At 43.2% G+C, this 26574-nt stretch overlaps 1 long non-coding RNA gene across 1 annotated transcript in view; it reads right to left on the bottom strand.

Moving 5' to 3' along the window:
• The window catches only part of LOC123938608, a 132256-nt gene extending 124795 nt beyond the window's left edge, over nt 1-7461 (bottom strand). The window contains exon 1 of the long non-coding RNA XR_006817749.1: nt 7371-7461. This is a non-coding gene — a long non-coding RNA (uncharacterized LOC123938608). The remainder of the gene's footprint in view (nt 1-7370) is intronic.
• Nucleotides 7462-26574: the final 19113 nt, after the last annotated feature.

Raw genomic sequence — 26574 nt, 5'->3', positions numbered from 1 at the left:
GTCCTGCATTTATACTGACATACTATATCCTAGAGGAGTAGCTCCTGGAAAGCAGAAATTTTTCTTGTAGCCCTAGGCCAGGACACAATAGGTATAGAATATCTCCTTCACTGGTACGATCAGAAGATCCCCATAGCTCTCCTAGTCTTTGAAATCACATGATTCACCTGGTCATTGTGCCCCAAGCTGGATTTATTCCTAACTGGCTGGACCAATGCCCTCTGCATCCTTTCTTTCTCTGAAGCAGCTCTCAAAACCCAGTCTCTAACTTTGAGCTTTTTCAGACTAACTGACCTCTTCCATCTTCACAACAAATTTAGGTCCCTCTGCGTTACTCACTGCATGCCATATGACCCCAAGTAGTCTTTCTTTTTGCTCTGAAAATGCCATTATTGTGACCCAATCTTGCCGGTCTTTCCATTTTCAAGCCTCCAAGCCTGATGATTGTAGAACCATCTTGGCTTGCAAGGTGCCAGAAATCAAGGGCTGTCGATCCATCTAGACAGTGCCCCAAGCATACAGCTGTCTCATAAATGCTTTTAGGGATAATGAATGGTAATGACATTCCCATTGATTATGTTATAATATTCTGCAGTGTATGTTCCAGATGAGCACAAGGGTCAATTTAAAAAGCCCAATTCAGTGACTATCAATGGAATATGGTACCTCACAAATATGGGAGAGGGCTTGTAGTTGGAAAGAACATATTCAATATGATCATATTACGTTATATATTTAGAAAATGTAAAAAAACAACAACAACACATTATTTGAAATACAAACTTGGGACGCCTAGGTGGCTCAGTCAGTTAAGCATCTGCCTTTGGCTTGGGTTATGGTCCCAGGGTCTTAGGATCAAGCCCCACAACAGATATGAGGCTCCCTGTTCACTGGGGAGCCTGCTTCTCCCTCTTCCTCTGCCCCTCCCCCCACTGCCATCCCTCCTTGGGCCTCTCTCAAATAAATAAAATCTTAAAAATTTCTTAAAAACATTTAAAACACAAACTGTAACTTTGATTCATGGGTACTTGTCCTATTAATCCTCCTTATCTTCACAAGCCTACCTTTAATCAGGTCTGTCTATTGACGTTCAAGGAGGTTAAGTTAGTTCTTCAGGGTTGGTTAGGAAACAACAGAGGTAGGATTTGAATTCAGGGCTCTTTATTCTACTACACTGTTTCTCCATGAAAGAGGCAGCAAGGAGGGCAGCCCCTGACCTTACCTGGTTTTATACTTTGTCATTCTCCCACCTTGATGGATCTAAGTGGTAAAGGGCCCTGTAGTCTCCTTGGAGATATCATTAAACCTTGATCCCACACCATGGGGTGAGCCAGACTTTCTAATAATCAATAAAAAATTCTCTAGTCACTAGAGATCTAGTGACACCCAGTCTCACAGAACAAGAACTAAAGCCCCATCTCCTTCCTTATGCTGAAGAGTCAATGTGCTTCCAGTTTCTCCCCAGGAAAATGAAATGGAGGGACGATAGGGCAGTTCAGCTTGTCTCACAAGGCTTTGCTGATTGGCCTCCGAAAGGCTAAACAGCCAATCTATACTTTCTATTTTTAAGATTTTATTTATTTGTTTGAGAGATGTGCAAGTGTGCGCACTCCAGCACACAAGCGGGGGAACGGCAGAGGGAGACAGAGAAACAGACTCCCTGCTAAGCAGGGAGACCCATGTAGGCCTCGATCCCAGGACTGAGGCATCACGCCCTGAGCTGAAGGCAGACGCTGAACCAACTGAGTCACCCAGGAGCCCTTCAGTCTATACTTTTCAACACCTTCTATGTACTGAGCATGTTGCAGACCTATATTACTATTTAGTATTTCCTTACAATGAAGTTGTTAGCTCCTCTAGTGGCCTGAAGTACAGTTCTATTTGACTCCCAGTGGTGATCTGATACTATCATTTGCATAAGCAATTGCATTCTCACAAACACATCCCAGCATTGTGTTCCCAACCTTTGTGACTGACAGTTCAAGTCTCATTTCATGTCACATTTTGTGTAATGATTTTTGGAGAGCAGCTTCAATCATCCACTCCTCGATGTTTGGAATCACTTTCAAGAAAAGGCTTTGGGGTGAGATTTCACACTTAGCAAATTTAAACACTACCATGAAGGCATAGAAAGCAGAAACAAAAATAGCGTTCAGCACAAATTGGGTCATAAATTCGGGGCAGATACAGAACTGGCCTCAATAAAGACCTTGCTAAGAAAGTTGTAAGCAAAAAGAAAAATGGCACACCACTGAGGTTTTGAAGCGTACGCTCTGCCCTGAATAAAGAAAACCTGAGGTACTGCTTGGTAGCTCCAATTCTTAAGTACACAGGGATGACATTTTTGAAACATTTTCTAAAGGGGTTTTGTTCTCAGTAAATTCTTCCAATCAATACATCTTTCATTTTCCTGCCCTTACAACCTTCTCTACCTGCCCCCCCCCCCATTTTTCCTCCATTAAAGCCGAATTTGAAGTGCACCTGGCTGGCTCAGTTGGAAGAGTAAGTGACTCTTGATCTCAGGGTCATGAGTTCAAGCCCCACACTGGTATAGAGATTACTAAAAATAAATAAATAAATAAACTTAAACAAAACAAAAACAAAAAACAGAATTTGACACTGAGATTTACCACCTCATGAGAGGTCAAAATCCAGTGAGAATAAGGCAACCACATTTCTAAATTTAATTTTTTAATATCAATTTTTAAACTTCTAGTGGAGACTAGTCTTAAAAACTAAGACCCTTCTGATTTGCAGAAACCAGGCTTTTGAAAAGATAAAAGATTTTCTGAGGTTCAAAAACTTGGTTTTAAATATCAAGTGCTAGAGAGGCACCTGGGTAGCTCAGTTGGTTAAGCCTCCAATTCTCAGTTCCTCTCCCTCTCCCCCAGCCTCTCTCTCTTATTTATATATTTCTATATAGATATATATATATCTATATAGAATATATATCTATATAGATATATCTATATCTATATAGAATATATATCTATATATATCTATATAGAAATATATATATATATCAGGGTGCCTACATAGCTCAGTTGGTTGAGCAACTGACTCTTATTTTCAACTCAGGTCATGATTTCAGGGTGGTGAGATCACCACCGCGTGGGATGCCGCACTTAAGACAGAGTCTCCTTGATATTCTCTTCTTTCTCTCCCTCTCCCTCTGCCCCTCCCCCTCTCTAAATAAATAAATAAAATCTTTTTTAAAAAATCAAGTACTAGAGTTCTGTGTAACCTATATATAAAGTTTATCCATAATAACAGTTTGGGGGAGGAAAAACTTTCTCACCACTGGAAAGGGAAGAGATTAAAAAATCTTGGTGGGAGTGGAGTGTTGACAAATGGGGGGACACTAGTGTTCATTGCTAGTCTATTCTGCCCTATCCCACACCTGTCCCAGGCCTTCTTCAAGCCCCGCCCCCAAGCCCCACCCACACGTTCTGCCTCACACCTGCTCCAAGCTCTGCCTGAAAGCCATGTCCATGTGCCTAAATACTCTGAAGGGGTTCCAGAGTAGAGAAGTCTGCTTGAAATCCCAGTACAGCAAGTTTTTCTGAAGGCAATTCATTGGCCAATGCCCCAGGGGTTAAAGCTGAGCCAGTGTTGTGTCTGTAAGGAGTCCCACCCTCTGGCCAAGCAGAGGAAGGGCCAACGTACCAGAAGTGATCTCCTGGTTGAACCACGGCAGAGGCAGAGTATGGAGTGGTGTTGGGGGTGTTGGAGGTAGAGGGCTGACAGGAAGAAGCCCGTGGACATAACTGCAGAATCTAGGAGGAACTGAGGCCAATGGCCTTTAAACAACACCAGGCCAGGGCTCCTAGGTGGCCCAGTGGTTAAGTGTCTGACTCTTGGTTTCAGCTCAGATCATGGTCTCAGGGTGGTGGGATTGAGCCCATGGGGGCTCTTTGCTCAATGTGGATTCTGCTTCAGATTCTTTCTCTCTTCCTCTCCCTAGGCCCCTCCCCACTCATGCTCTCTCTCCCAAATAAATAAAATCTTTAAACAACAGCAACAACAAACCATAAGGCCAATGACATCTCATAGAGTGCCACTCAGAGCCAGAGGATTTCCCTCAACCCATTTTGCAAAGTCTGCCAGCATCTCCCATGAGTGAACTCAGATGCTGACCCCAGAGCCAGGGAAGGGGGGCAGAACCCTGCACATGACTGGATCTAGGCAGGAAATGACTGAGTCATGGCTAACTAGACTATTTCCCTTGAATTGGCAAGATTGAATTTTCTGGGCCCAAGGAGAATAGGATGTAGTGGCAGAGGTTAAGTCTGACTGTGAATTTTTACCCATTACATAACTACTAAGCTAACAGAAAAATGAAGTAAGTCAATAAGAAAAAGACAATTACATATGATCTCACTGATATGTGGAATTTAAAAAACAAAACAGAGGATCATAGGAGAAGAGAGGGGAAAATAAAACAAAATGAAATCTGAAAGGGAGACAAACCTTAAGAGATTCTTAATCATAGGAAACTAAGTGTTGCTGGGGGGGTGGGGTGGAGGGATGGGGTAACTGGGTGATGGGCATTAAGGAGGGCATGTGATGTAATGAGCCGTGGGTGCTATATATAACTGATGAACTACTAAATTCTAATAATACACTGCATGTTAATTAATTGCATTTAAATTTTTTTAAAAATTTACCTAGCAGAAAGTTTAGCCTTCACCAAAGCAAAATAAATCCAGAAACGGGCGGGGGGGGGGGGGGGTGCAGGGAGAGGGCAGTGAGCACAGATATTGCCACCTAATAACTATGGTATCCTTTTAAACTTCTCCCACACAAAATAATAGAAATATAGTAGTACTAGAAATCTTCTTGGTAATTTAAGCTATAGTCCCATCAGTGAATGCGTGTCACCTTTGAAATTTTCGAGGCTATCTAAGGTTATGTTCCAGCAGTTTACTTGAATATTAGAATTATCTTTAAAATTTCAAAATAAATGAGCTGAGCATTTCAAAGTGCTGATCTGATCATGTCAGTTCTCCCCAGCTTCCACCTCATGAGAGCAGGAGCTGATCTGCCTTTGCTCACCACTTTTTCAAAGTTCAAGTTACATCACATTGCTTTTATGAAAGAGGACCAGTTTGCACTAAGCAAAAGAAATCAGACGAGGATTTTTGCTTTTATGAGAAAGGTGAAAATCGCAAATAGCATCTAGCATTTGTTTTGCAATGAGTCCGTGTAGAGGCAGTGCGAGACCTAGGAAGCAAGAGCAGCATCCCCGGGCTCCTTGCTGGGGAGCCACACTCAGCATCGAGCTGCCAGAACTTTGACCTGTGTCTGTCAATACCTGTGCTTTATCCCAATTTATTTTGTGCATCTGTTAGCAAGATGGGTCCTATGGTACCAAAAAAGCCTAAGCGAGGTTTTTGGGGGGCTCTGGGCACACTCAGAAAGTTTTCCATATAAATTAATGAGAATGGCTTCCTCACTTTATACCACTTTGGCTCATGAAAAGTTTCATGGGAACACTACTTTCGGATGGCAAGGGAAAATCTGTAAAATCCTAACACCTAGCAGGGAGGGGTGGCACCTAGTAGGTCCTCATTTGTTGAATGAATGCAAAAATAAACTAATGTGATGAGACAGGTGAATTTCTGTCTCATTCTAGCTTTAACTTCTTAAGCTAACTGAGTCACATGTGCTTTCTCAGATGAAGGATGACAAAGATCCCCTTGAATTTCAAGTAGCTTGACCTGGTGAACCTCTGCAGTAGCTGAGAAATGGCTGCTTTGTTTCCATTCTATGAATTGCAGACCTGGTATCCCAAGTACATTTATACATGCATATTAATCCAGTCTATTTAATACAGTTCTTGATCCCTGAAATCTAATTAACAAAGGCATTACTTTATTGAAAATTTGTAAGTTCAAATTTAGACCAGGGTAAATGTTAAGGTAGGATGAGATATAATTCTTTCATGTTGCAATAAAAATGAAATTTATAGAACTGGCCATGTAAGAAAAAAATACATATGAAAGTAACATTCTACTAAGGTCAGGTAGTGGGAATGAAAACACTTTCTTTCACCCAGGTTAGACTGTAGAGAAATTACTTTATGTTTGTGATGAAACCCTTTCCCTAAAAAGAGTGGCAAAAACATCAGCTTTTGTTTTCATTCCCTGATCATTTGTTCATCTCTGCATACTTTGACGTACACGTGAATATATTTTATAGATTTATGACCATCACACCTTTCTGGAAGTTCCTACTTTTGCAGCACTTGTAGGGATTTAAGACTCTTATTTTTTGCTCATATTTTGTGGAGAATTAAGTATTGCAATTCTTGCTCCCCATCTACCAAAATCTCTCCTGCAGTAATTAAAGTCTTTATCAGCATCATCATGTGCTACTTGACGATCTAGTCTCCCTCAAAATAAATGTATGGGGGGAAATTCCTCTCAGTGATAGGCAAACAGCAATTATTATTCCCTGTTATTAAAATGCTCTCAGTTAATTGCACAGATACCAGTGGAGAGATTACCTTAAAAGGCTGGAGACTAAAAGAAGGGAGTTAGGCAGAGTCTTGAACCTTCTGGGCTAATTTGGAGAACAGTTTACAGAGTGATTTAGTAAATATTTGTGAAGAACCATTAACACTGAGTAAACAATTCCATGCAGGCAAAGAAAAAATGTATTTAAATAATTGTAAAAGAAACTCCCCTGATAAATACTGAAAATGAATTATTTCTAAATGAAAACAGCCCAAATACATTCACAGAAGAATACTACCAACCACATTTTCTAAGCGTTCTTTGTTGTATATATACACAGTTTATCATCCTGGACTGTATTTATGAAAAACACATGTTCAAATTAAAAAAAAAAAAAACCACGCTGTTTTCACCCGGGATTATTTTACAGAGAATTCAGAGAGCTCAGTCCTTTCTTAGCATCTTTCCTATCTCAATCCCAACAGAAAGGAGATTTCACTGTTTGCTATATGCTGTTAACACACGAACTTGCCAAGGTCTGGTGCCATGCTTTCATCGACAAGGTGGAGGAAGAAAGAACACATTAAATGAGGAAGTTCTGAGATTTCACTTCACCTGCGAATGACAGCTAGAGCTAGCCAGGCGACATGAAAATGAAGTGTCTTGGAAGGCTTCCTGACTCAATTAAAATCCAACTTTGATGAAATACTTTGTTAAAGGGGAAGATGGTGTCTCTCCAGTGAAAACTGTGCAGGACAGCTGCTATGGGGGAAGCAGGTGGCTGAGTCAACCCTGAGGGCTTCAGAAATATTAATATTAAAACCTCTCACATTTCACTCAAGTTCAGGGCAGCTTCCTAATGCCTGGAGGAAGACGGAGCAGGAAACTCACAAACCACAAAGCGGGGCATACCTTCTAATTTGGCCGGAGCTCGGTCTGTTGTCTGAATCCCTCTCAGCCTCTCTCTTTGCTGTTAGCTCACAAAGGCGCGGCCTCTGTTTCAAAGCTGGCTGCTTCCGCTCGCATTGCAGAGACATAACATGTCATCAGAACACAGGGGTTTGCCAGGGCCATGATTTGTTTGTCTAGACTGGTCATTGAACTCTGTTTATTACTAAACATCATGTGGAATGGGCAGCAAATCAAAGGGGTTTCTGGGAACCTGCGAGGCCTGTCTCCCTCCTTCTCAGTTTCCATGACCTAGAGAGGCCTACCTTTCCCAGGACCTGGGGTCTGTGACCACTAGCCTAACTTTTCATCTTTCGTTGACCCAGGGATGTGACCCCAGGTCACTGGTGACCTTCAGAGACCCTATCCACTATTGTTGGAATACGCAACCCCTAAGAGCCCTATGTTCTGTGCAGCTTCGTGGAGAGGTCATGAGGAATGACTAATGATTAACATTTGAAAATGAATCTGAGAGGAAAATGCTACCAATCACAGCAAAACGGTCTGTCAAAGAGCAGAGGGCCAAGGGGGGGGGGGGGGGAAGCACATAAATGATATCCTTTTTTCAAGATACAAATGTGGCATTTAAAAGAACTCTTTAGGTTTGGTTTTAGAAAGACACATAATGAATAGATACAGTTTCATTTTTATGGATAATTGTTAGCCTAATTGATTATGAATACATAAGTTCTCTGAAAGATTTAATCTAGAAGATAAAATGAAGACTCAAGGCTTTTGTCAGAAAATAATGTGCGACAAGGTTTTGGGGGTTTTTTGGTTTTGTTTTTTGTTTTTTGTTTTTGTTTTTTTTTTTTAAAGATAAAGCACGTCTGTTGCTTATAAGAACAAAATTTCTTCAGACAAAAATCAGTTCTCCTGAGCAACATTTCTGATACATACTGATTATGTTACAGAAGACGTGAGACCTATGAGAGCTACTGGAAGCTCCAAGGCCCCAGATGGAAGGTCTCTCTCACTGGAAAGGCCTCAGTACCAAATCCATATGAACTTTCCACATTAGCTAAATGGGGACAAGTTACCGAATTTGTGTTTCTTTTCTACCTGGAATTAACAGCTTTCACACAAAGTAAGCAATACAAAATAGCACTCCCAAAGAGTCCAGCTTCTCTACTGTAACAATTTAGTGGTCAACATCAGAGAAACTGAAAGGGTCAAAAAAAAAACAAAAAACAAAAAACCACCCACAACCTGGAATCATAGCCAGGGCCACTTGGCCCTCTCTTTGTGGAAGTCTCCAATCACCCAGCAGAGCACCTGGCCCAGCCATTCGGCTGTTTTCTGTCCTCACACACACAGACCCAGACCTGTATCATCCCAGAGGGCTGAATCAGCAACCACGGGCCTCCAAGTCCTCTGACAACTAGTTCTGGGGAAATTCCAGAGGAAGTGAGAGTGAGAGAGGACACCAACCAAGATGTGCAAGAGACCCATCCTGATCAGGGTCCTTGGGAGGACTTCCCCAAAACCCAAACAACAAAGAAGACCGAAAGGTGACGCCCCAGTGAATCTGAGGTGACGGGATGCTAAACACGACATGAGGAACAGGGGCTTCTAGGCGGCTTCAGCCCTTTCAGAAATGTGCCAGGGGAATCAGGTGCCTTAGTATTATCAATGCTGTCGTGAATATGTAACACAGTTTTGTGATTTGAATAATCAATGTATCATTTATGACTAGAATCAGATTCCATTTGCCCAGCCAACTGGCAAGGGTTATACTCCTGGGGGGCAGGGGGCACACTTCTGCTTTCCCTCTCCCTCTCCTCCCCTCCGCCGCACCAGGTAGGTGCCTATAATGCTGAAATGCTGACTGAATTAAACTGAATAAATTCAATGGTGCTTTTACAACTCCAAGACAAAAAAAAGCAAATAGTTGTTTCATTTAGGTTCATACAATAAGTCATTTTCTTTAAAGGTTGACAGGGGTATTGGATCAAAGAAGGAAGAACAGATATAGATGTGTGAGAAAGAATCTCCCCCACCTAATTTGGATACTGATTTTTTCCCTTCCTTTTCTTTCGAAACTAAATCTTTTGAGAGAGAGAGAGAGAAGGAAAGGTGGGAGAAGGGGCGGAGAGAGGAAAGAGAATCTTAAGCAGGCCCTGCGTCCAACGTGGAGTCTGACACCAGGGCTCGATCTCACCACCCTGCAATCATAATGTGAGCTGAAATCAAGGGTTGGGCACTTAACTAAGTCACCCATGCTCCCCTAAACTAAATCTTTACACAGAAGGTACTAAGTTATAATTTAACTCTCAAGTTAACTGGGAGTCCGTAGTCTTTCAAGGCTTACAAACACAAAGGGCTTTGATGTTTTTTTTTTGTTTTTTTTTAACTAAAGAGAGAAAAAAACAAGCCATATGAAAATCACTTCTCCCAGTAACACAGATACCCTGGCCAATCAAACAGAGTTCTGTGAGATCTTTACCCACAGGACCCTTTCATAAGAATAGCACAGGAAACTCTCAACAATCCACACAAATTTAACTTCGACAAACACAGAGGAGAATCCTGGCACAAGTGGGTCTGCTTATGTAGTTAAATCATTTGAGCACTTAAGTAATATCAGTTCCCTCCTAAAAGGTGGATTTTTAGCCAAGTCAGTTCTCAGTTTCAATCAGACCAAATTTAATACATAAACATCTTCTTCCACCACAATGAAGAGACAGAAAAGATATTCCATAAGCAATCATAACAATCTAGTTGGAAGAGACACAGTTTTTACTGGGAGCCCCCGCAGAAACACGTCCATCCTTGAAGACTATGCACTCACACAGGGGACCCATGAGCACACAAAATCTGTATACAGTCATTCTTTAAAGGCAGCAGAGGACTCCTTTACAAGGAAATAATCCTCAAAAAAGACAACGAGGGAAAGAAATACAGTGATCACCCCTAAATTACAGGATTATAAATAATTTTGCTTGGCTCTTTTTCATATCTTCCAAGTTCTTACACAAAGACTTTTACCTTTAAAATCAGAAAAAAACAGACATCTATTTCTTTAAATTAAAGAAATCTTATGATAGAATCCAAGGTGAAGAATGGGCTCAATACTGAGACAACCCATTCCTTTCCTTTGTGTGAATTAGGAAAAGTCAACACCTGGGGGCAAACACAGCTCCGCCCCCCCCCCAATCTAGTTCCTCACCCCTCTGATGAGCACCCCAGATTATGCTGTCCTCCTCAGTCCTGTCTGCTCCAGATTCTGTTCCATCAAGTTCCGCTTCTGCTCTCACTCGTACCTGTGTGGGAACCATGGGACTCACCAAGGGTCTGCGATCCTCACACACTTACCGGGAATTTGATATCAGGCGCTATGAAATCTACACCAGCCTTGACATTTCACTCAAAAATCCTGCCTAAAGAAGGCACCCCAGACAGTTATATCCTGAGAAATGGAATGATGTCTGTCTCAGCATGCAGGAATACCAGAGAGAGCTTCACTAAATAAATAAAGGGTATGGCTCTGGGGACAGATAAGGAGAAAACACCTGTTTTCTGGCCCCTTTCTGCACCTGCAACTTAGACCGACCTTCACTCCCTGCAGCTTCGGGGCCTCAAAACCTCAACATCCAGTCACATCTCTTTTTAGTTCCAAAATAATGCCCCTACCCAGCCACCCCCAGAAAACTACTGACACTCTCCTAAATGACTGTGCAAATCCTCACGGCTGTGAGCAACGCAGTTGCTTGTGGTCACTCTAAAGGGCACACAGTTCTGCTCTGGAAGTTCTGTGTCTTTCAGAGCGTTCTGCTGCCTGGCCAGATCTGGATTGCGCACTCAGAGCCCTCCATTCTTTCCATGTCAGCCAAACCTCCACGGTAACCCAGAGACATCATGAGAAATGAAACACCCACATCCTCAGAGGGAGGGACACCAGGTGACCTATGAATAAGGAGAGCAGGGAGGAAGAGGGGGCCTGCTACCTAGCGAGACAAATGAAGCCGAATAAGGCTAGCCATCCAGACTACTTACATAATTTGCAGAGCTCATTACAAAATGAAAATGTAGGCCCCCCTTCCAAAAAGCATCAAGAATATCAAGACCGCCACAGCACAGCATAAAGCAAGTATGCGGCCCTTCCCAAGAGCAGGGCCCTGTGTGACCGCACGGGTCACAAACCCACAAAGTTTATTCTGCTGGCTCTCTGTGGGGGAAGCCCCTGGCCTTTCTGTCCAAATAAGCAGCAGATGGGCTGCAGAGAGAAAAATCGTGAAATAGATAAAGAGTCTTGAAACAAATAATTAACAGGCAAAAAGCTATATGTCCCAGCTCAGTCTCTTATCTATAGAAAGCACAAGGCATTATTAGGAAATTTTTAAAAATTTTTTTGGAAAATGGGAAATCAGTAGTGCCCAACATCACAGTAATAGGTCTTGAACTTGGCAGCTCCTGTCCTATAACTGGTGAGCATGTTCAATGTACCCTTCAATCCAATTAGGAGAATAGTTTTTATTATAACAAAAGTGGATGGAATTGAAATCCCTTTGAAAAAAAAATACAAAGCCATAATTTCCTCCCCTGGTGTACCCATGTTCAGATAGAAGTTAGTTATGAAATGAATAAAATGTACCTTTTTGGGCAGCCAAGGACAGCACTACATATGTAGATGTATTTATTCCTTCCTGCTGAGACCCGGGGGAACCATGCTAATGTGGGAAGCTACAGAATACCAGGAAGGTGGTCTGGGTGGGATCTCGGCTACCAGCTGGCTCAGGGATTTCCTGGCAGTGAAGGCTCTTAGTGCTATCCTTGGCTGCCCCAAAAGCAGGGAAATGGAACACAGTCAACGACCTACTGTGTGCTAAGTTCCAGGTTAAGTGCTTTTTTCACAAGAGCCGTCTCCTCTCTTCCCTCCACTTTAAAGATGGCTTTCTGAAGGTCACCCAACTGATCTGCAGTGGAGATGGGGTCCAAACTCACCTCAGCAGGTATCTAAACCTTCTTCCCCCTCTACTACCAGGAAGCCCTGGTGCTTCCTGAGCCAAAGGCCTGTTCTGTAGATGGGCTGCAGACCCCACAACCTGGAAGGGAGGGGCTGACTGTGATGTGCATGAGCTCAAAATTTGTCCTCCCTCCGCACTGGGAGCAGCCCAAGCCTGAACACAGAATACAGGGCCAGAGGCTATGGCAATCAGAGCAGGCCATTAAAGCAGCTACACAGAGCAAAAGGTATCGGGGCTGGTGAGTGGAGGCCAGCCTGGAGGAGGCCAGGAGCCCACACTGTGCAGAAATCTACACAAGGTCAGCCCAGCTGCAAGTGGGAAATCTCTAGGGAGAGGAAGGAAGTCCCTGTCATCAGCAGCCTACTGAGTGAGTGTGCACCATGAGACGTAATACATCCCGCAGGTGAAGAGCTCGCTGCTGGGTTCAAAGGCTAGTTCAACTCTTAACTACCTGAGTGACCTTGGACAGCTAAATTAAACTCTCTGCCTCAGTCACTGTTCTGTACCAAAGAGAGGTTTTGAAGGCTCAAATGATTGAATACAGATAAAGACATGGAACAGTATCTAGGATCCAGAGCAGGTGGGAATTAAAGATTATTATGTACCAAGTACCTCTGGAAACAGACCTCAGACCCCAGAAAGTTCTTTCAACTCCAAAGAGCCAGAGCCATCCGTGGAATGCCTTGAAGGCCCCAGTTACGACCCCGAATTCAGTAGCCCCTCCTACAGCATGCCCCGTGACCTTAGCTCTGAGAAAGGGGAAGCAATGTGCTTTCCAACCCAGGCACACTACGATCCAAGAACAGCAGCCCACAGATGGTGTGACATGTCCCCTTTTCTGGGACAGGACCCCCCAATCCCTTCCCTAGGTTCAACATGAAGAACATTCTCAGGGCAGAAGTGGGTCCCTTCTTATCGGGTGCTTCTGAGAAAACCGATCAAATCACTGGCGCTGAAACTATTTGCAAATTCCAGGGAAGTGTGGTGGGGAAGGCACAATTCCCTCTCCCTTATGACTGTAATAAAATGCTTGGGTGCCGCCAGGGGACTTGCCATGCCCCAAACCAATCCCCAGAGCTCCCCCAGGCGAGGGCCACCCTGCTAACCAGAAGAACTTTCCCAGTGTGAAGCCCATCCGCTGGAGACTTGGTTTTCCTCTACTGCTCACACAAAGATTAATGGTTCAATTTGCAGCTGCTTCTAGTGTTGGAGGGATCCCCTCTCTCTCCCCGGTCATTTACCCCTGGGTTGGCCTGAGGACTTGCAGTTAATGGGGCAGGTGGGGAAGCCATTTGTTTCCCCTTGACTGAGTGTGTTAACACTGATCTGCTACTCTATCGTGTCTCAACGTCTTAATCTCAGTCATGCTTTGATGGAATGTTCCTCTCCCCCAGGCTTCTAACAAGGCCAGGTATTGACTATCTAGAAACCCATAGCTTCCCTGAATGCCTGGCTTGTGGATTCCAAGGATCCAGTCCTTAAGGAGATAAATATCTAAAGTAAGCTTTAAAAAATGAGAATATGCAACAGCACCCCTGCTTACCAAAATGGTTGCTGTCTTTTATAGTACCGATAGTTTCAAATGCACCTTTGCTTAGGGACATGAGGGTTTGTAAGATGACAAGAAAGGCTTTTGTTCTGCTTGTTAGTCACTCTGCAACCTTCTTTTTCCATCTACTCCACCCAGCTCTTTCTTCTTCTGTTCACTCTCTGTGCACCACAGTTACTAAGACCCCTTTCAATCTTTTCATCCCCTTCAGTAACAGCGTTTTTAGTGCCGGGACATAATTAGATGTTTTAACCTGCGATCACCACATAGAATCCAGAAAATTTGGTAAACACAGGGTAGAAGTCTACTCCATGGGGGCTGGCCTTCTTATGCACTGACAAATCCCATGGAACATGGACAGCTTGACTGACGGCTTACCCTTGGCCCTCCAGCTCTCTTCGAAAAAGAAAAACTGACTCTGAATCTCATAACCGTATCTGCCGCAATGGAAGGGGATTTGTCCGAGGGAGCAGGGGAGCAAAACAGAAAGTTCCCAGCCAGGTGTTCCCACCACTTCAAATGGAAAACTTCAGCTGACTTTGCATAGGGACGACCGAGGTCCTGTGACCCTCTGGCTGTTCAGTTTTCATGGCCTCTGTGTTGATTATGGGAGGTCTCCAATAATTCGAGATGGTGAAGACAACAGGACTCCTCCTCTACCCTTTATCCTAGGGTTTATATGTGGGGTGCCAATTCTTCATGGTTCTCTCACATTTTACTTGGCTTATCAGTAAGCCATTGACTGCCCTTGGTCCTGGACTACCTTTTCAGGCATGTTTGTACAATAATCTTATGAACCTGTAAAAAGTTTAGGAAAAAAGAGGTAGTTTCTCTCTGCAGAGCTTACGTCCCCTTATAAAAGATTCGGTTTCCCTGAACTCAGGTGTCATTTCCTGTAACACAACGCACTCCCTGGGTAGAAATCAGCTGACCCTCTTACAACCATGTAAGGATTGAGGCTCAAGGAACCAGTTCAAAAATCCTGATGCTCAGGCTGTTGCTTATGCTGTGAGTGATAAACTGTTCATCTCTGAAGATGAAACTGTTCATCTTCTTCCAGCATCCATGAAACTGAGGCAGGTTAACTTGGTAGCTTGTGAGTAGGGTAAAGTCTCAGGCCTTTTGCAGTTCTGGACAATAGATTATAATGACAGCAAGTCATTTTGGCACACATGCAAACATTGATTAGGAAGCAGGCCCAGAAGAGTCCCATAATCTGTTCTCTTAATGAGCTTAGGTCCCATCTTCCTAGCCCCTAGGCATGCAAACAACTAGCCAGGTTACCTGGGGCAGATGTGGCAAGATTCAGATAATACTCTGGATGAAATGACAGAATCCCACATCAAATGACAGGACGTAGGACTGAATTGGAGCTCTAGACCAAGAATGCCACACCAAAAGGTATTAGTCTTCTGGACCCACCAGACTTTCTTATATTCTACTCATGCAAATATATATTTCTACCCAGTGCGCATAAATCAAATGACAGTTCTCTCTCCGATAAATGATTTCTAACTTTCCTTTATAACAATTAATGCATCATCAATGACAGCTCTAGTTCAGATGGGCTGTAGTCACAGCCTCAGGATATGATTTTCCAATTAGGACTTTCAAATGCTAACTAACTACCTCTGGAGTATGAATCCCTGATTGGAAGACTCTTCAGATGTTTAATCTACCCTAGGATTTCATTTAAATCAGCACATCACACACAGTTCACTCTCTCTGTCCAAAGTATCTTAAAATAAGTGACAAGCCTTGAATGGAGGCATTTTATCTTTTGAAGATACAGCTTCGGGTCCACACAGCTCTTCCCTCTTGCCCTTCTCTGTATTCTCTTCACTAGAAGAGTATTTGGTTGGCTCTTTTGGCTCATAGAGCCAGGGATCTCTGGCACAAATAGCGTACTAGTAAGGGTCAGGTACAGTCCATGTAACTCAATTAACTTCCATCCTTTAAGTGTGTATCTTTTTTTTTTCTTAAGGCTTTCATTTATTTGACAGAGATCACAAGCAGGCACAGAGGCAGGCAGGGCGGGGGTGGGGGGTGGGGAGCAGGCTCCCTGCTGAGCCGAGAGCCCGATGCGGGGCTCGATCCCAGGACCCTGAGATCACCACCTGAGCTGAAGGCAGAGGCCTAAACCACTGAGCCACCCAGGCGCCCCAACTTCCATCCTTTAAACAGAGTTTCAAACCTGAATGACTCAACCTCTTTCCCCTCCCTTCAGGTTGCCGAGCTCTTTGGTAGCCCCAATTCTTGGCACACATTCATTCATTCATTCAACATATACTGATTTTAAATACATACAGATTCCATGCTGGCTCAGGACCTTTACTGCTACATAATCAGCTTTTCTTCTGGTCCACAGATTCTTTTATCATTTGCTAGAAAGAAGTAGAGTCCTAATCCTTTCCTTCTGGAGATTAAATACTTTGAAAATCTCAGCGATCTTGTCCCGTAGTAGACTCCAAGTTTACTACCAGGACCCCTCAGGGTCATGAAACAGAAAGACTCACACACCAAATCAACATGCTCATACTGCCCAATATATTAAATTCACTTAAATACATGGCAAGATACGTGGCAAAAACATGAGTTAGGTTAGCACACTTGGGATATCAGCAAGGTGGGAGGACTATGCCACCTGAATCCTAGTCACACAGTGATCTTACGTCCTCTTCTCTCTCTCTTTCCCTTTCTCTCCCCTACATGAGCTGCCTTCACTACTACTGTGCTTAGAAGGACCCGAACTGAGGTGGGCCAGAGACACACTCTTGCTCTCTCAGAGATTCAGGGACAAGTACTCTCCGGGCCAGTAGCTGTAATTTGCCAAATAAGCTGCTGAACAACTTTGGATTTTATTCCCTTTCTTTGGACTACACACAGGTGGGTCCACAGTGGGCCTATAAAAGCTGTCACCAACCGATGCCAATTTAGGGGTGACACGGCTGTCAATGCAGGAGAGATCGAATGTTAGGGTTTGATCTTTCTATTCCTTCTTTATCTAAAAGTAACTCTCTTCTTTGTTCCATTATATATTTCATTCTATTTTTAGCGTGTCTCACAGGTTACTAATTTACTTACTACCCATATCTAACATAGCTCACAAACTCTCTTCATACAGGGCTCTTGCCCTCGTTGCATTCCTCGTGCATGCCTGACCCATCCAGTGAGTTTTGTCTGTATCTCATAAGCTGCTGCTTACAGTTAGGCACACCTAGCATGTTGTGACTCTCAAACGTCCCATTTGTTTTCCTTGTATTATTTGAATATTCTCAAATAATAAAGATAACACCCATTACAGATATCCGAAATGAAAATGTAGACTACGAAACAATATATAAAAATGATTGTAGGCACTTAAGGATATGCATGTACGTGGATAATTGGAAGGTAATACATACAAATTGAAAAAAATATGCTAGGATAGTGATACTCCTGAGTTAACTTTCCCTTCAAAATTTTCTTTAATATTGATTGTATAATATTTTTAGGAACATACATTATTTTTAAGTAGGTTAACAATCCATAAATACCATAAAATGTTCCTTTTGACCAAGTATTCAGGTAGGAAGTATTTATCTACAAAGTCTATCTAAAGTTCAAGGGGTTTGATGAAATAAACTGAACTCTTAGAGAAACACATGGATCATAAACCACTTATTTCCCTAAGAAAAGGCTCAAACCACACAGGTTCTTTATATACTCTATAGCAAAATTTTTAGGCAATGCATTTAGCTATGTTTTTTGCCTTTATTTAAAAGTAACTACTGGGGGCACCTGGGTGGCTCAGTGGGTTAAAGCTTCTACCTTCAGCTTGGGTCATGTTCCCAGGGTCCTGGGATCGAGCCCTACATCCGACTCTCTGCTCAGCAGGGAGCCTGCTTCCTCCTCTCTCTCTCTGCCTGCCTCTCTGCCTACTTGTGATCTCCACCTGTCAAATAAATAAATAAAACCTTTAAAAAAAATAAAATAAAAGTAACTACTGAGGGGTGCCTGGGTGGCTCAAAGTCAAAGACCTGACTTGGCTCAGGTCATCATCCCAGGGTCCTGGGATCAAGCCCCACATTGGGCTCCCTGCCCAGTGGAGAATATACTTGTCCCTCTCCCTATGCCCCTCCCCCATCTCATGCTCTCTTTCTGTTTCTCAAATAAGTAAATAAAATGTAAAAAAAAAAAGTAGCAACTTTTTTACTAGACAGACTTTACTTTTTTTCTACTAGACAGAAATTACCTGTCTAGTAATGCTTTCCCTCTGTTTATAAAATTTCACTTGAAATTTCAAGATAATGTAATGAAAATGAAAATGACTCACTTTTTAGTAGAATTTTCCCCTTTACTTGAATGATTAAAGCAAAAACTATTAGACTTTCTCTCTCTTTCTGTTTATCACCTAATGAGCACTTTTAGCTCTCAGTTATAATGATCCAGGTTAATTTCTTACATTCTTATTTATGGCATGAATCCATTTCTCAAAAGACGCAGAGATTTAAAAAGGGACCTGGAACCTTGAAACTCTTGGAATTTTTTTAGACGGATCTCCATTGTAAATGGAAGAAACATGTAATCAGTTTTCAAGGTGGAGTGTTCCAAAGGAATGAGCCTTGGCGATTTCCAGCTCAAGTTCTGCCAAACCCACTTGCAGTTTAGTGAGAACTGAGCTGTCCTTCCCTCATTGCCCAGCAATTTGACTTCCCTGTGTGATGACATGAAGAGATAGACGTGTTCAAACCTTATCTTTTGGATTTTTTTGAACTGCCCAAGTTGAAGAGTGTGTAACATGAGCAAGGACAGACATCCTTAGCTTGAAATTTTCAAATGCCAAGGAAAAAATTTAGAATGTTCTTGATATGAGGAAGGGTTATCTTTTTAAAGCCCTCAAATGCTTAGGTAGCTAGACGCTCCATGACACACACAGATAGTTTTTCAGGTTAAGTTTTTGGTGGTTCAAATACAACCTCTCATTTATCACTATTAAAGTTAGTGTCCCAAGTCTAATATAGATTTTGTTTGCTTTAAATCTTCTCACTGGGGGCGCCTGAGTGGCTCAGTAGGTTAAAGCCTCTGCCTTTCACTCAGGTCATGATCCCAGGGTCCTGGGATAGAGCCTCCTCTCTCTCTCTGCCTGCCTCTCTGCCTACTTGTGATCTCTATCTGTCAAAAAAAAAAAAAAAAAAATCTTCTCACTGAATCCGCATGTGGTGAAGAACTGTTAGTCCTATCAAACATGAACTGACAAAATCATTAATTCTGGTAAAATCATCATGCAATTTTGTTTGCTCAAAGGCAATCTTTTCGATCACATTATGTGTGAGTGAAGAACATTTAAAAGAGGAAAAGAGATTTGTTTTAGAGAAACAGCAATTCTCAGAGGGAACTCTAAATTTAGTATTAGTTGAGAAATGATAGTCGACCTGGGAATTTTATATATGAGAGGAAAAGTGATGATACTTCTTTTTTAAACCAATAGACTCTATACATTAAGTACAGCATGGTCATGAAAATATTCCCCCTGGGGGATGAGTTCAAGTGGGCTCCCATTGCTCAGTCTAATATTAAAATTCTTATTATAATTGCTTTTAGGGACATTTTCCATGAAGAAAAGAATATCAGGATATTATAACTGAGCTTGTTTGAGCTCCTACTTTATTCACTGAACCTGGCCCCTAAGGACTTGGATAATTGAAAAGAATTGATTTATCTTCCATGTATAGAGATTTGCCACCACTGAGTATTTGGAGAAAATGCCAGAGGGGCAAGAGAACTTTAGTAAGCTGTGAGGCTACTTTGAAAAAGCTAACACTCACTTCCGTGGATGAGTATTTCCTGGTGTGTTGTGTTGAAAATAAACAAGGTCCCCTATCTCCACACTGAGCAGAATGTGCTCCCTGGAACTTGGCTTTCATAGGACAGCTGAACTTAGGTGGTGCAGGCCCCAGAGGTCTTCCTGCAGGAGACCTTGCCACTGTGGAGCTGAAGTACAGCTCTCTGGGGTCCCTGGTCTGCTTCAGAACCACCTTGCTGAGTGTTCCCTACAAAGGAGCTCTCTTCTGGTTCTTCAGTACTTATTTTCTCACCATCCAAAGTTGAGCCCTCAGCATGATGGAACCTGGCATCCCCTTAGCACAAGCTGGGGGCCAAAAAGGAACCCAAGACCAATGACAGGGTGAGGTTACCCAGTGTCCAGGGGGCAGGTGGATCAAGGGCTATCATGCAGGTGAGAGACGAGGCTTCCCAGGCTTCAGTTAGTTATTGTAATAACAAAAAGAAAAGCCTGGAGAAGCTACTGAACAAGAACAGCTTGTTCCATCTTGAGCCAAAGTATCCCCTCAAGGGTCAGGAAGGTGACAAAGTTGGTTTCTTTTGTTTTCAAGCCTTGATGGCGCTTAATGTACAACTTCCCAAGGACTGGGTAAATGGGGTCAGTTCTCAGGGTAAACTGTTCTCAGGGTAAAGCTTTTCATCTCAGGATAAAAGAATCCCAAAGGCAAAATCCCAGAGGCAGGCCCTGAACCAAAGACTTCCCCTACCAGCTTCTTGTGGATTCCTCAGCTCCTGGCCCATTACTACCTAGAGGATTATAAAAGGATTTGTCCAAAGACTTCCACCTCAGTCTGCCACTCCCCCATCTAGGACTCCACTTCTCCTCCATCTCATTATGAGTCCTATAAATGCCCCCCATGTTTGGTGCAGTGGGAGAGCATCTCAGGGTCAAGGTCAAGAATTCAGCTAAAAGACACTGTCCTCCAATTCAGATAACTGGACTCAGGCTTCCAGCATTAACTAGGTCCCTCTTGATTTTTACACTCCTGCATCTCTCATTCAGCCTCTTGAGCCCAGGCTGCTCTGTGCCTTGCCACAGAAATTCTTCCCAGGAGATTTTTGGAGAAAAGAACAACTTCTGAGCTTCCCTGAATTGAATCTTCCTCCCAACACATGTATGCATCCCTCTTTCAACCCACTGTCTCTCTATAGATTCTCCTTTCCAAGGGTCAGACTTTCTCACAGTCTCTTCCCCCCAGGAATAAACCTTCAACATCCCAACCAGGAGCACCTCAAACCAACCTGGTGTCACCATCTACTGTACACAACAGATATATCCGATCTGCCCAACCCATCCACACAAAGACACACACGTGTAAATTAGACCTATTTTCCTGGTATGTTTTCATTGCCAAAATACCTATTGATAAATATTTATGGAAAAGCAAATCTCTGGGTTTCCCTCTGACCAGAGAGCATGCGAAAAAGCATTAGGCCTAACCCCTGATGATTGGCCCCTCAGTTCCTCAACAGGACATTCCCCAACATTGGGATTCTAGTCATTTATTCCTCTGGTTGCCATAGAAATCAAGCTACTCCTTACCTGCCAAAGCCAATTCCTCTACTTTTCAAACACGCGTGATGTGTCTTTCTCATCTTGAGGCCTATAGGCACTCCCGGATAGGCTCTGGCTACACTAACTGTACAGACACTGAAATGAAGGCTTTACGCCCTAGGCTCAGAGCCTCCATTTACACCAGAATAATGCCATGCAAACCTCAGTATTTATCTGAATTATGGGTTAAAGGCAGATTTGTGCATCCCATCTACTTTGGGTCCTGGGAATCTTCTTTGGTAACAGACCTGTGTTGTTGGCAGGGGTTTAAGGTTTTATTTCTTTAAGGAATCTCTACACCCAACTTGAGGCTTGAACTTACAACCCCACGATCAAGAGTTAGATGCTCGGGGCACCTGGGTGGCTCAGTGGGTTGAGCCTCTGCCTTTGGCTGAGGTCATGATCTCGGTGTCCTGGGATCGAACCCTGCATTGGGCTCTCTGCTCAGCAGGGAGCCTTCTTCCCCCTCCTCTCTGCCTACTTGTGATCTCTCTCTGTCAAATAAAAAAAAAAATCTTTTAAAAAAAAGAGTTAGATGCTTTACCACCTGAGCCAGACAGGTGCCCCAACCTATGATTTTAGAAAGGGCTGTTTGAAAACACTGCTGCATGTCTTGGGTGTTTTAATATATTATAAATCCTCTGAGGCAAGGGGCCGCTGCTTGCTCTTCTTTGCATCTCCTATGGGCTTTACTACAGTTTCTATCTACAACAGGCACATAAGAGATGGGATGATGCTAAAAAACGTCATTACATTGACATTTACTACTTAACATCACATTGAGTATGTTGCATTGGCCCTGGAACTTTTTTTTTTTTTTTGAGATTTTAAATTTATTATTTATTTTTTCAGCGTAACAGTATTCATTGTTTTTGCACCACACCCAGTGCTCCATGCAGTATGTGCCCTCCCTATTACCCTCCACCTGGTTCCCCCAACCTCCCACCCCCTGACCCTTCAAAACCCTCAGGTTGTTTTTCAGAGTCCATAGTCTCTCATGGTTCACCTCCCCTTCCAATTCCCCTCAACTTCCTTCTCCTCTCCATCTCCCCATGTCCTCCATGTTCTTTGTGATGCTCCACAAATAAGTGAGACCATATGATACTTGACTCTCTCTGGCCCTGGAACATTATTATGCCTGTTCTAAGAGTGACAAACAGGGAGCTGTTAAAAACACAACAAACAAAAGCTGGTGCATACAGAGGGGCTGTGTGCAGTAATGAGAAATTCTTCTCACCCCCGTTGCTGCTTTCTCTTCTCCTAACTAAAACCGTGTGTAGAGCTTTCTCATTAGCTTCTCTGCTGGAGGTAGTGAAATGTTAACTTCCAGCTAGCCATTAGCTGAGAGATAGCAGATTACTTATCCACTTTCCCTCTGTTTAACCTCTGTCGGCAAAGATGCACTCCTCACATTCCTTTGGAATGACCAGGCTCTTCAAAGCCCAGCTCCGTAGCCCTAAGTCCAGCTCTACAGCTGAGAATGTTACAAATATAAGTACAACTCCAACGCCCTAAAACAGTGAAAGAGCCCATGTGAATCCTCACTCCAGCTTTTCCTGGCTACTCTCTCCTGTAGAATGTGAGAAGAGGGCACATGGTCTACCTGGGAACACTGTTGTCCTTCCTGGGTCCCAGGTGACAAGAGGGAAGTTATTTCTTGGTCTTCTTTTGGTTATTGGGCTTGCAAGGGATTTCCTGCCCTTTGGAAAGTGATGAGAACCTCTGAGGCTTCCATGGAGCACACTCATGTTCTCAGTGGTCTGGGGATGAGAATGGACTCAACAGAGGTGGGGAAAGGTGGGGCAGACAAACAAGGGGAGAGGAAGAGGAGGAGAAAGGCTAACACACAATGTTTACCATGCACTTTCTATGGGCCACACACCTTACAGCCACTAACTCACGGAATCCTCGTGACTGCATGAAGCAGACACTCTCAGTGCCTCCATCGGACAGATAAGGACCAGAGAAGTAAAAACAGTGAGGCCAAGTCACAGAGCCAGAGAGGTGTGACTACAAATTTGGGGCACTGCTCAGCACATCGAAGGGCACTGATAATCACTTAATTGAAATCCATTTCGGAGAGTTTCATCACTCCTATGCCTTCAGTAAAAAGAAACTTCTAGAATTATTTTTTATTCCAGAAGGGTAGAGCATCCATATCAATTTTGCAACCTGTTCAGAGACTCTTAATTATGTAACTCCCCCCAAACTAGCCCCCAGATGAGACAGTATTTCTCATTTACAACCATCCATAAGGCACCCCTAAGAACATGACCTGCTCCCCACCACGCACACAACAGGGAAGAACCTCACTCTTCAGCCATTATTTTAATTGAGACAAGGTCTCTCTTTTGAGTCCCTGAATTCCTCCCCAGTATTTTCTGACTTATTTCTTGAATGTTTATGGCGGATGCTTAAAGTAAAAGAGGACCGTATAGAAAGTCCATGGAAAGAAATGTGTTTCTTTTTTGCTATTTTTAAAAATTCTACCCTTTACAAAGTGGACGATGGGTGTTTAATCTCTTTTAAAAAGTTGGCAAGTTTACGCCTAAAAAACGACAGACCCTGGAGAGGAACCCACACCTTGACACGCTAGACCTCACATTGCAGTAGGAAGTGAAATAGTGTGTTCATAATTATGCCAATAAATACGCTAGTGTTTTTTTGAAGATTTTATTTATTTATTATTTGACAGACAGAGATCACAAGTAGGCAGATAGGCAGGCAGAGAGAGAGGAGGAAGCAGGCTCCCTGCTGAGCAGAGAGCCCGATGCGGGGCTCGATCCCAGGACCCTGAGATCATGACCTGAGCCGTAGGCAGAGGCCCAACCCACTAGCCACCGAGGTGCCCCTACGCTAGTGTTTTTAAATGCTGTTTGGAATGAAGGCCCCTTAGCCTCCGGCTCCCTCTCCTCACTGTCCCCATCAGTGCCCATGCATAGCAACCCCTGTGCTCTGCCATCAGAGGGAAGCTAGCACAATAAGAGCCTTGTTTCTGATAAGAGTATCTGTCCCTGACATAGAAGAGGCAATGTGCTTTTTATTGAGTCCATCCCCTTAATGAGCAATACACAAGAGATCATCAGTTATAAGCCCTCCTCTGTCCATATGTATATTTGCATTTCCAAAAGCTCCCCTCCGCCCTTTTGATAAAGGTTTGTGCTGGGTTCTGCCAGGCTGGTTAGGAAAAGTCTCACCCAAAGACACGGCCAACATTAACAGTAGGGACGTTAAGACATACATTCAGATAAGTCTGTCTCCTGAGCCCCGGCTGCCCAGGGAAGGATATTCACAGGTCAACATCCTAGTGTCATCCTGGATTCCCACCCCTGGAGAAACGAATGTCCATTGGGAGAAGTAAATTTCCTCCCTTTACTGCATTTGTGTCACAGGATGAACACGGCTGAACAGAATTTTTTTTAAGATTTTTATTTATTTGACACACAGAAAGAGAGAGCACAAGTAGAGGGAGCAGCAGGCAGAGGGAGAAGCAGGCTCCCCGCTGAGCAGGGAACCCAGTGCAGGCCTCCATCCCAGGACCCTGAGATCATGACCTGAGCTGAAGGCAAACACTTAACTGACTGAGCCACTCAGGCACCTGCTGAACAGAATTTTGCTGAATTCTGGGTACCGTGTACAAATGAAAAGAAAAAGGAACTGTCCTGCTTGGAGTAGCTCTGTTCTCCCTGGGAAATACGGATTCACCTTTTGAATTAAACAGCTTACTGAGGCCGCTGCTTCAGATGTGCTTTGCTGGCTCAACACATGGGGTCAATCTTTATGTTAATATTTGACATGACACGGTTTGAGGAGATTATTTGTTTGAGAGGAACCGCATGGGCAGACCTGTTATCCAGCGTGCAAGGGATATGCAGAATAGTCTAAAAAAATCTAGAGGATGTGCTGAACAGGAATCCTTACCACACTGATGATTTGGAAAAGGGTGTGGGGGCTGAAGCAGTGGGAAGGGATCCCACCTGGTGACCACCTTCCTGGCCTACACAGTGAATAAGTACATCACTTGTCATCAGGGAAACATGAATTTAAGTGACCGTGAGATAGCACCACCACATCTATTAGAGTGGTCGAAATCCAGAACACTGACACCGCCAAGTGCTGGCGAGATGTGGAGCCACAAGAACTCGCCTTCATTGCTCATAGAGATGAAAATGGCATAGCCACTTGGGAAGAGAGTTTGTCAGTTTCTTACAAAACTAAACAGACTCTTACCATATGATCCAGCAAGCACGTTCCTTGGTATTTACGCAAAGGAGCTGAAAACTTATGTCCACATAAAAACCTGCATATGGATGTTTATAACAGCTTTTATTCATAATTGCCACAACTTGGAAGCAACCAAGATGTCCTTCAGTAGCTGGATGGGTACATAAACAGTGGTACATCTAGACAGTGGAATATTATTCAGCACTAAAAAGAAATGAGCTGTTGATCCATGAAAATGCATGGAGTAACCTTAAATGTGTATCACTAAGTGAAAAAAGTCAATCTGTAGAGGCTGCATACTATTCGATTCCAACTAAGTGACATTGTGTAAAAGGCCAAACTATGGAGACAGTGAAAAGATCAGTGGTTGGTTACCAGAGGCTAGGGCAGGAGCAGTGGAGGGATGAACAGATGAGACACAGAGGATTTTTAGGGTAGTGAACTAATGGATACATATCATTGCACATTTGTCCAAACCCACAGAAGGTATGATACCAAGAGTGAACCCTAACGTAAACTGTGGACTTTGAGTGATGATGATATGTTGATGCAGGTTCATCAATTGTAACAAATGTACCCCTCTAGTAGGAGATATTGATAATGGGAGTGTTGCTATGCATGTGTGGGGGCAGTAGGGGTACATGACACATTTCTGTACCTTCCTCTCAGTTTTGCTATGAAACCAAAACTGCTCTAAAAAATTAAGTCTTGATTAAAATAATATTTTTCTGGGGTGCCTGGGTGGCTCAGTTGGTTAAGCTTCTGCCTCCAAATCAAAGACAGCCCACAAGAAAACAGAGTCAAAACATACTGAAATTGATTTAGAAGAAGAGACCTTTCATCTAAAGGAAAAGTGATGCTTTACAGAGTGATATGTAATTGGACCTTCTGCAATAGCATGAGTTGAGCTGTCTTTTATTTATTTATTTATTTATTTGAGAGAGAGGGAGAGGGAGAGATCATGAACAGGGGAGAATGAAGAAGGACAGGGAGGTACTTGCCCTAAGCAATTTACCCAAACCAAATAATCCAAATTTGTACACAGTCCCA

This window comes from Meles meles, chromosome 3 (assembly GCF_922984935.1).
Source record: "Meles meles chromosome 3, mMelMel3.1 paternal haplotype, whole genome shotgun sequence".
NCBI classification, from domain to species: Eukaryota; Metazoa; Chordata; class Mammalia; order Carnivora; family Mustelidae; genus Meles; species Meles meles.
Note: the sequence above shows the minus strand (reverse complement) of the source record. Positions and strands in the feature narration are given on the sequence as shown.